The sequence below is a fragment of the Corvus brachyrhynchos genome, unplaced genomic scaffold (assembly GCF_000691975.1).
Source record: "Corvus brachyrhynchos isolate BGI_N302 unplaced genomic scaffold, ASM69197v1 scaffold148, whole genome shotgun sequence".
Taxonomy (NCBI): Eukaryota; Metazoa; Chordata; class Aves; order Passeriformes; family Corvidae; genus Corvus; species Corvus brachyrhynchos.
This window is the reverse complement of record NW_008239785.1, coordinates 815976-823545: the sequence shown is the minus strand read 5'-3', so window position 1 is coordinate 823545 and position 7570 is coordinate 815976. Positions and strand designations below refer to the sequence as shown.

The 7570-nt window shown below is 39.6% G+C and overlaps 2 protein-coding genes across 2 annotated transcripts in view; one reads left to right on the top strand and one right to left on the bottom strand.

The window, feature by feature from the left end:
- Positions 1-4141, bottom strand: part of ZNF750 (zinc finger protein 750) — an 8721-nt gene extending 4580 nt beyond the window's left edge. Inside the window, exon 1 of the mRNA XM_017743198.1 lies at positions 4035-4141. The gene's annotated coding sequence lies outside the window, so the exon portion shown is untranslated. The remainder of the gene's footprint in view (positions 1-4034) is intronic.
- Positions 1-7570, top strand: part of TBCD (tubulin folding cofactor D) — a 114936-nt gene that overhangs the window by 32805 nt on the left and 74561 nt on the right. The gene's annotated exons all lie outside the window — the stretch shown is intronic.

The window sequence follows — 7570 nt, the reverse complement described above, 5'->3', positions numbered from 1 at the left end:
CGGTCCGGGAGAGCGAGGAGGGAATTTCCTGCTGTGGTGACACAAGGGTGGGGTGGATGGGTCCGCTCTTGGGCGGCTGACTGGGCTCTTTCTGAGACTGACCAACCCCTCTCTTCACTGGTGTGGCATTTCCCAACAGCCCAATCTCAATGGATACCTCAAAAGTGCCCAATCTCTCGAAGGATAAAACCACACCGATTTTCTTCCTCTTCCTAATTCAATTAAGAGAAATGAGCACTGCAGTGTCTGACTAATGGAATCCTCTGCCTGATAAACACATCTCCCATTCTCCTGCTGCGTCGCTCCTCATAGATTGCACAGAGTTAACACGGACACCCAAGTGTATTAACTCAGGGAAAAAAGTGTCTGACAGTAATTGATTTATAGGGGAAGGATCTATCTGCCTTTGGAAAAACTAAGGTTGTGGATACTTTATCCAGCCCAGTGATTTGCTGGGTAGATAAGTCGGGAGGGCTTGTACCGGCTTGTTCCATTATGTTCACTGATTCTGAAGGCGTGAGAAACTCTCGGAGTCAAGTTCTCATGATTTTATAGGATGTGTTATGGCAGAGATCTAAAAACTGATGATTTCATCATGAACTACAAGCATCATTATCAAAATGATGACTGTTGCAAAACCACGTACTGTATCTATTGTGTTACCCGAAACTACAGGAATACTAATTGTAAGGGTGACGAGATAGCTCCATTTTTTTTTTTAAAAAAAAGGCTTTTTACATAGAAGTTTGAGTTAGGAGTATTAAAATACTAAGTTTATGAAAAGAATTGCTGGCAATTATGTGCTGCGAGATTTTAGTTAAAGTTGAGATGTTTTGCATTTCTTAAATCAGAGATTATTTAACAGAAAATGACAGGCAACACATGATGAAAACTGAAGGGAAAGCTACAGAATTGCTGCTTGGCTCATCAGGTACAGTAATTCTAGCAAATTGTATTAAATGTTTTTTCTGATGTCACAGAAGTATTAATTTTGTTAAAATAATAATTGTGAAGGCACCCTTAAAAATGCAAAGCTGCTCTGCAAGTAGAAAAAATAATCAAGCTTTTTCCTAAAATTAACAAATGATTAAATGTGCTTCAGATTAATGAAAAAGGAATTTCTAGAAAAGTAGCTTTTTGTGTTTCAGGTTTTAATGAGGTTGGTTGAGTTGGATACTGATACTGTAAGAGCAACAAGAAAAAAATGCATCAGCATGTTAAAGTCTCATCATTGGAGTATGGTTGAAATGGTAGTCCAATAAATTTTTAAAAAGTCATATATGGTATTTTAAAATATTTTAAATAACTATAGCCAAAAATCCTTTGAAATATTAAGAATAATATTTTTACATTACAAAATAAGTAAATGAAATACTGAGACATAGGAGGTGAGGTCCAGATAGGGAACTGGGCTTTTTCTTCTGCCTTAAGTGAGCTTGTTGCATTTATTTTTAACTAATGACGTGTAACTACCATGGAAGGTTTGTAATGGACTCGGTCAAGTCAGTTTGTACCTGTTACTCTTTATATCTTCTTGGAAGTACTTGTACTAATTATTCTTGAAAAAAGATACTGTTGTCAAAACTCCATCACTGTCTTAGGTGAACCATTTATGATAACGTCCGAATCTGCATTCAGGTGCAGCATTTATAATAAAGGGATGGTAATTAGATTTCCTTGTTCTTCCAGCTTTCCTTTGCTTCATAAAGAAAATTCCTGTGTGTCCTGTCCTCCCCCCTCTGACTTTGTACTTGGTATTTAACTTTGATTCAAGTTATTCCTGTTGGACAGAGTATTAACTATCATTTCTTAACAAGATAAAATGCGTTGTTGCAGTTTTAATGTTGGAAATTTCAAGCCTTGGAGCTCCTGTGCCGTGGGTACAGCAGGAGAGCATTCCAACAGCTTTTTATTTCTTTCTATTTAATTTGTTTTGATGGCTCCAGATCCTGCTGCTCTAACTTGGGAGGTGCAGAGAGCAGCTCATTTTAAAGGGTGTTTACCCTTTCCTAAACTTAGGTCAGTGCCAGCCAGGTGAATGTTTTCTTTTTCTCTTTTGCAATTTAATAACTTTTTTTTTTCTCATGGTTTAAAAATGCCACTAATAAAATTTTTCTAAAGCTAGACAAGTAGGATAATTCCTCCTCTGGTCTCTAAGTAAGACAGAGGAGTATCTGGCAGAGGGACATATTTTATTATTAAAAAACATTAAAACTATTTGATCACACAGCCAAAAAGGACATTAATGATTTAAAATAGGTGCAACCAATTAAAACTGTCCCTATATAAATAATGTTACTTACAGCTGTACAACGTGTGTTTTGTGCTGCCAAAGTTAGAACTTAGTATTAGAAAGAAAATATCACAATAAGTAGTTGCTTTTTCCTTTAACTTCAATACCATCACTTGTGATATCCTTTAAAAAGTGGGGGAAAAAAAATTTCAATAGCAGGATAATTTTTATGCAACTTTGTTTTTTTTAGACTGAGAATTTATTTCCTGTAGACCTGGTTGTAGAAATGCAGATGGCTATATACTATTATAATTTTCTAGTTTTGAAATGTAGTAGTATTATTTATTTATATTTTTATTGAAAACAGGTTATTCAGATAATCTTGATTAAACTTGAGGTTATCTTAGTTGTTTGTTTTTGTCACTAGTAACCTCCTCCTGGCTTTCGAACCTGTCGCCCTTTCCAGCCTGAGACTGACTGCTCCAAGTTTCCTTCCCTCTATTTTTAAAAGCAGGTTGTTGCTCCCTCCTCGCCTCTAACCTATTGGCAGGTTCAGAAAACAGGAATGTAGTTGAACATTGTGTGTGTGTAAATATATAAACAAAAAATGTCCGTGGGGATAAGTGTATCCACACACATAGATACGTGCATATATATCTGTCCATGTTGTTTTTTTAGGGTTTTAAGTAGTTTAAATTGTTTAAGATGCCCGGTTGATCAAAGAGGAAATTTCAAAATGTCTTTTATTACAAGCAGGGACAGTAATTACATTTCTTTTTAGGACACTGCTTCAGCAAAGTACGTAACAGCTGCTCATGCCCACCCCATTATTATTGCAGGCTCCTTCTGGTGATGTGGATCTCTCTGACCAGGAGGACTCACTGGGGTGGAACATTTTGAAGGACATGCTATAATTAAAATATTGTGATGTGGCATTATTGCATAACCCAAGGACATGCCATTGTCACCTACCCAGGGTGTTGCAAGAACAAGATTTGTGAGTTTTATTCTAGCTGAGATTTTCCAGCGATTAACCACCCCTCCCTTCTAAACTTCCAGCTCCTTGAAACTGAAAGATAAATTTTAATGCAACTGTTTGTTAATTAGGAGGAAATGGGGGCGAGAGGAGTGGGCTGGGAGGGCAGTGTGAGTGTGAGGTGTGGAGCCACGGGAAGTGTGTGTGTGTGTGTGTGTGTGTCCGTGTGCATCCGAGTGTGCGAGAGGAAGCGCAGAAACAGAGATTAAGTGAGTCGCTTAGGCAGCGTGGGTAAGAAATAAAAATCCTTGTACCTGCTAAGTTAATAAATCAATGTCTTAATACACTTTAATTGACTAGAAAATGATCTATGATCCGGTTTTCTGCTAAATTTCCAGAAGCTGGAGAAATTAATAAATTAAAGCTGGAGCACCTTATTTTCATACAAGCTTTTCGGATGAACCCGACACGACTCTAGGAAGCAGAGCTGGCAGAGCAAACACAGCAATTTTAAGCAATTCAGCTTTTTTGTCGTACTTCAATATATTAAATCCCTGAATAAAAAAAAAAAATAAAAGGTGCTGAAAACCCTTTGCACCAACAGGAGTTCATTACTGTAAAAACTTGCAATAGTCAGATTTTCTCTCAGACTGAAATATTCCCCTCTCCTCTTGAAACTTTCTGCTGAAAGCTGAGACTGGTGCCGTGAGTGCACCTGCTGGAGTAACCCCGGCTGCTGGGACAGCTGGGAACTGAGCACCTCAGACTTACTCCTTCATATGAACAGGCTTTATTTAAAGAAATGCTCTAAAGCAATGTACTCACCGGGCACTGCGGTGTCCGAGAGCTGCCGGGCGGGCGCTGAGCTGGAGCTGTCACTGCTGGGAGAGCAGTACCTGTTCTCTGCCTGAGCCCTGAGTGAAACTGCAGGAGGCTGTTCCAGGGGAGGGACCTGAGCGTGTAGGAGTTGAGCCCTCGGGGTGTAGAGATGCACCTGATATTACTCCAGCCTGCAGCTACGATTCATTTGTTTGCGTCCACCGCTCTCATTGAGCATTACCTCAGCATCTCGGCTATCGAAGAGAGCTCCCGTCGCTCTGTGCCCTCCAACAACCAAGTTTTGCTCTCAGCTCTGGTGGCTGCTCCTCTGGGAGGCACTTTGCAATGTGGGGTCAGAAATGGCTTAGTTAACACTGAGGGTATTTAAGTTTTGTACAAGTAACTTGTGGGCAACAGAGCTGGCTGTCCGCAGGGGGTAGCAAAGCTTAAAAAGATAATTTTACTCATTTATTAGAAACTGACTTTTTTATTGAATGCCTTTGTAGCTTTAATATTCTTGCTTTTTTTTTTTCCCTTCCTCTCTTCATTTTTATTTAAATTTTTGTCCTTCATGAGTCTCCTTTCTGAAGGCGGGACTGAACTAACTCCAAGCTTGCTTGCCACAGGAACCTGCCAAAGCTTGTCTATATTCGACAGCCAAATGTACAGGTCCTGGAAAGGGAAAGGAGTCACTGCAGGAAGGATTGATTGTCATGTCTGTGTGTTTGCTCAGGACCTGCGAAATCCAGCAGTGAAATGGGAAAGTCAACTGATCACCCACTGATAAGTGCTGGGACTGGCTTTTAGTTGTGTTTTTAGTTAGAGTTTGTAAATGACAAATTTCTTAGTGCATGTGCCAGTCACCTGGTGACATGGCTGAGCTGTTCAGTGAAATGTTTTCCTCTCACATACAGGCTGGCAAAATGTTTTGATACTTGTAGCTCTGTCTAAAAACCACTCCTGTTAATGCATAAGCAAAGGGGCTTTTGGCTACTGATTCCAGTGTTACAGAGATGTTAAAACTTCTATTCAAAACTGAGCATGAGAACCCTCTTGTTTCATCCACTCTTGTATGGATTAGACAGCTGCAGATTACTGAATCTTTTAAATACAGATGTATGATGGACTTCATAGTTGGCAAAAGTAAGATTCTTTGAATGAAAATTATTAAGGAATTTTTATTAAATTATTGTCACTACAAAACCTGTTTAGACAGTGTATAAAAGTTGTTCCAAAATCAGTCTTTAAAGCAGTGTCTTAAAAATAATTTAAAAGGTGTTGCCTTTGGTTTGGTGGAATTATTTACGGACATCTACTTCCCTGTGTGGGTATGCAGGTCACTATGCTTCCTCTTGCTGGGCTGGTGTAACTTTCTGGAAAAAAAATTCAAATGATAAGCAATCACTAATTTTAAGGTAGAAGAGTGGCTCTTCTGATATGTTTTATTTTTTCCCTTAATTATATTTCTATTATTATGTTTCTATAATGCAGCATAGCAGTGTAAAAGGTGTAATATTACTGTCACATTACTCTCTAGTTGTTTGTAAATCCTTTGTTTTAAGATGGAATAAATTCTTCCATTTAGTTGTAAAATATTTTGAAGAAAATTTGTGCATTAGAAATTTCTGCCTGTAGAGACAGACCTTTCAGTGTCTGCATTCAGAAACACCTCTGGAAGAAAATTGCAGTTTGCAATTTGTGGCATCTAGAGGAAGCTGTTGGACTCCTTCAGTGTAGCTGACTGAAGTGGGATAACAGACAGTCAGAACTGGAACTTTGATTTTATTTTTCCTCCTTCTCCCCATTGCCTGTCCTTGTATTTGGAGTAGAAATGTGATGTCCAGTTGCTGCACTGACCCACGGAAAATGTTTCAAACCCAGCTGCTTCCTGGAAGCTGCTGTTCTCAGTCAGGTCAGCTGAAATCAGCTGCAAGCAAAGTAGAACTGGAAGAAAAAGAACAGCTCATGTAAATTCTCCAAGCTTGGGGCTTGGATGATGTTAAAAATCCAGATCCGGGGAGAAGATTCATTGGTGGACCACAGAACAGGACCCTGAGAACTCCTGTTTGTGCAGACTTGTAGAAATGCTAAATCATGATTGCAGTGCTGTTGTTTCCATGCTTATTTTTAACTCTTATCACATCCTGTAGCCCCAGTCTCCTGTGGGTAGCACCTTTTTCATTTACCTGAGCTCGAGTCAGATTAATTAAGAGCACCAGGACTGACATAATAAAATTTGGATTTATTGATACATTTCTGCCAGGTTGCCTTTTTTTTTTGTTTTTAGATGTGGTTATTTTTGTATCTCTGTGGGGTTGAAGCTTTTATCTTCTTTGGTGTAGAATATACTTCTTTATTGTAGGTTCCTTTGTAAAATTCAGTATTAAATAAGTGTTGTTTAGCTGTAGCTGAATTTATGGATTTAATTACTGTAGCAAAATCCTGTCATTCTATAAATGTTACAAACTTCCTTGTGTCTGCTTTTACATTACTTTTTTTGGCTCAGCTTTAGCACTAAATAGAAAACAAAATATCAGTTGCAGAAACTCTGCATCCAAATGGGGTAAAGTTACCCTGTTCTGGATACGCTGCCTGTCTCATTTCTGTTTTCCTCTTGCAGTTCAGAATTCCAGTCCCTGGATGTGTCAGTTTGTGCCAGGTGTTGCTCCAGTCAGGTATCACCTCCGTGTTAATCAGAGACTTCTTGCCCTTCTGCTCTGATGCCAGGAGTGGCCCTGCTGGTTGCACTCAGGGCTCCAGTGCTGCTCCCAGGGGATGGACACTGGTTCTCCATCACCAGCAGTTTTTCCCAGGTCTTTGCAGAGATGCCTTACCAATCTGTGAGCTCTTTAGTTATTCCAGGAGAGCAGAATGATCCTAGGTAATTGTGGGTAGGGATGGACACGGAGCTCTGGTGAAGCTTAGCTTCCCCTATACAGGAAGTGCCTTGGAGCTGCAATGTTCGCCCGTGTCACCTTAGCTGTGTCTGGATATGTGGCTTTGAGCTCAGAAAGTCCTTTTTTTCTTTCTAGGATCACTTGAGCTGAAGTTATCGAGGGATTTGGCTCTCTGCATCAGCATGTTTGGGCTGGGTTATTCCCCACCATTCCCAGAAGGGGGCAAATGGATGTGAATATAATTGCTGTAACTCACATCGTGCCCCAAAATGCTACGTGATTCTCATACAATATTCTCATAATTATTTTTTTCTATCCCATATGAATAGTTATTAGTCTTAATGCTTTTTGAATAACACCTTTGAAATGTGCCTTTGTTTTTCACAACAATCCAGTCCCTGACTGCAGAGATACGTCTGGGCAGATTACTGTGCTGCTGTTTGGGAGCCACTTGTTCAGGATTACTGGGGCAAATTACTGGTATGGGAAAAGAATAAAAGCTCAGCAGTTAATAGCAACTGCAGATCCCATTTTTAGATATTTATTGTGGCCTGTGCTGTTTGGTCTGGAACTAGCATGATCTTTCCTTGGGTTCCCTTCAGCAGTGGAACATCTCGGGGGGAGTGGGAAACAGCAGGGAATTGG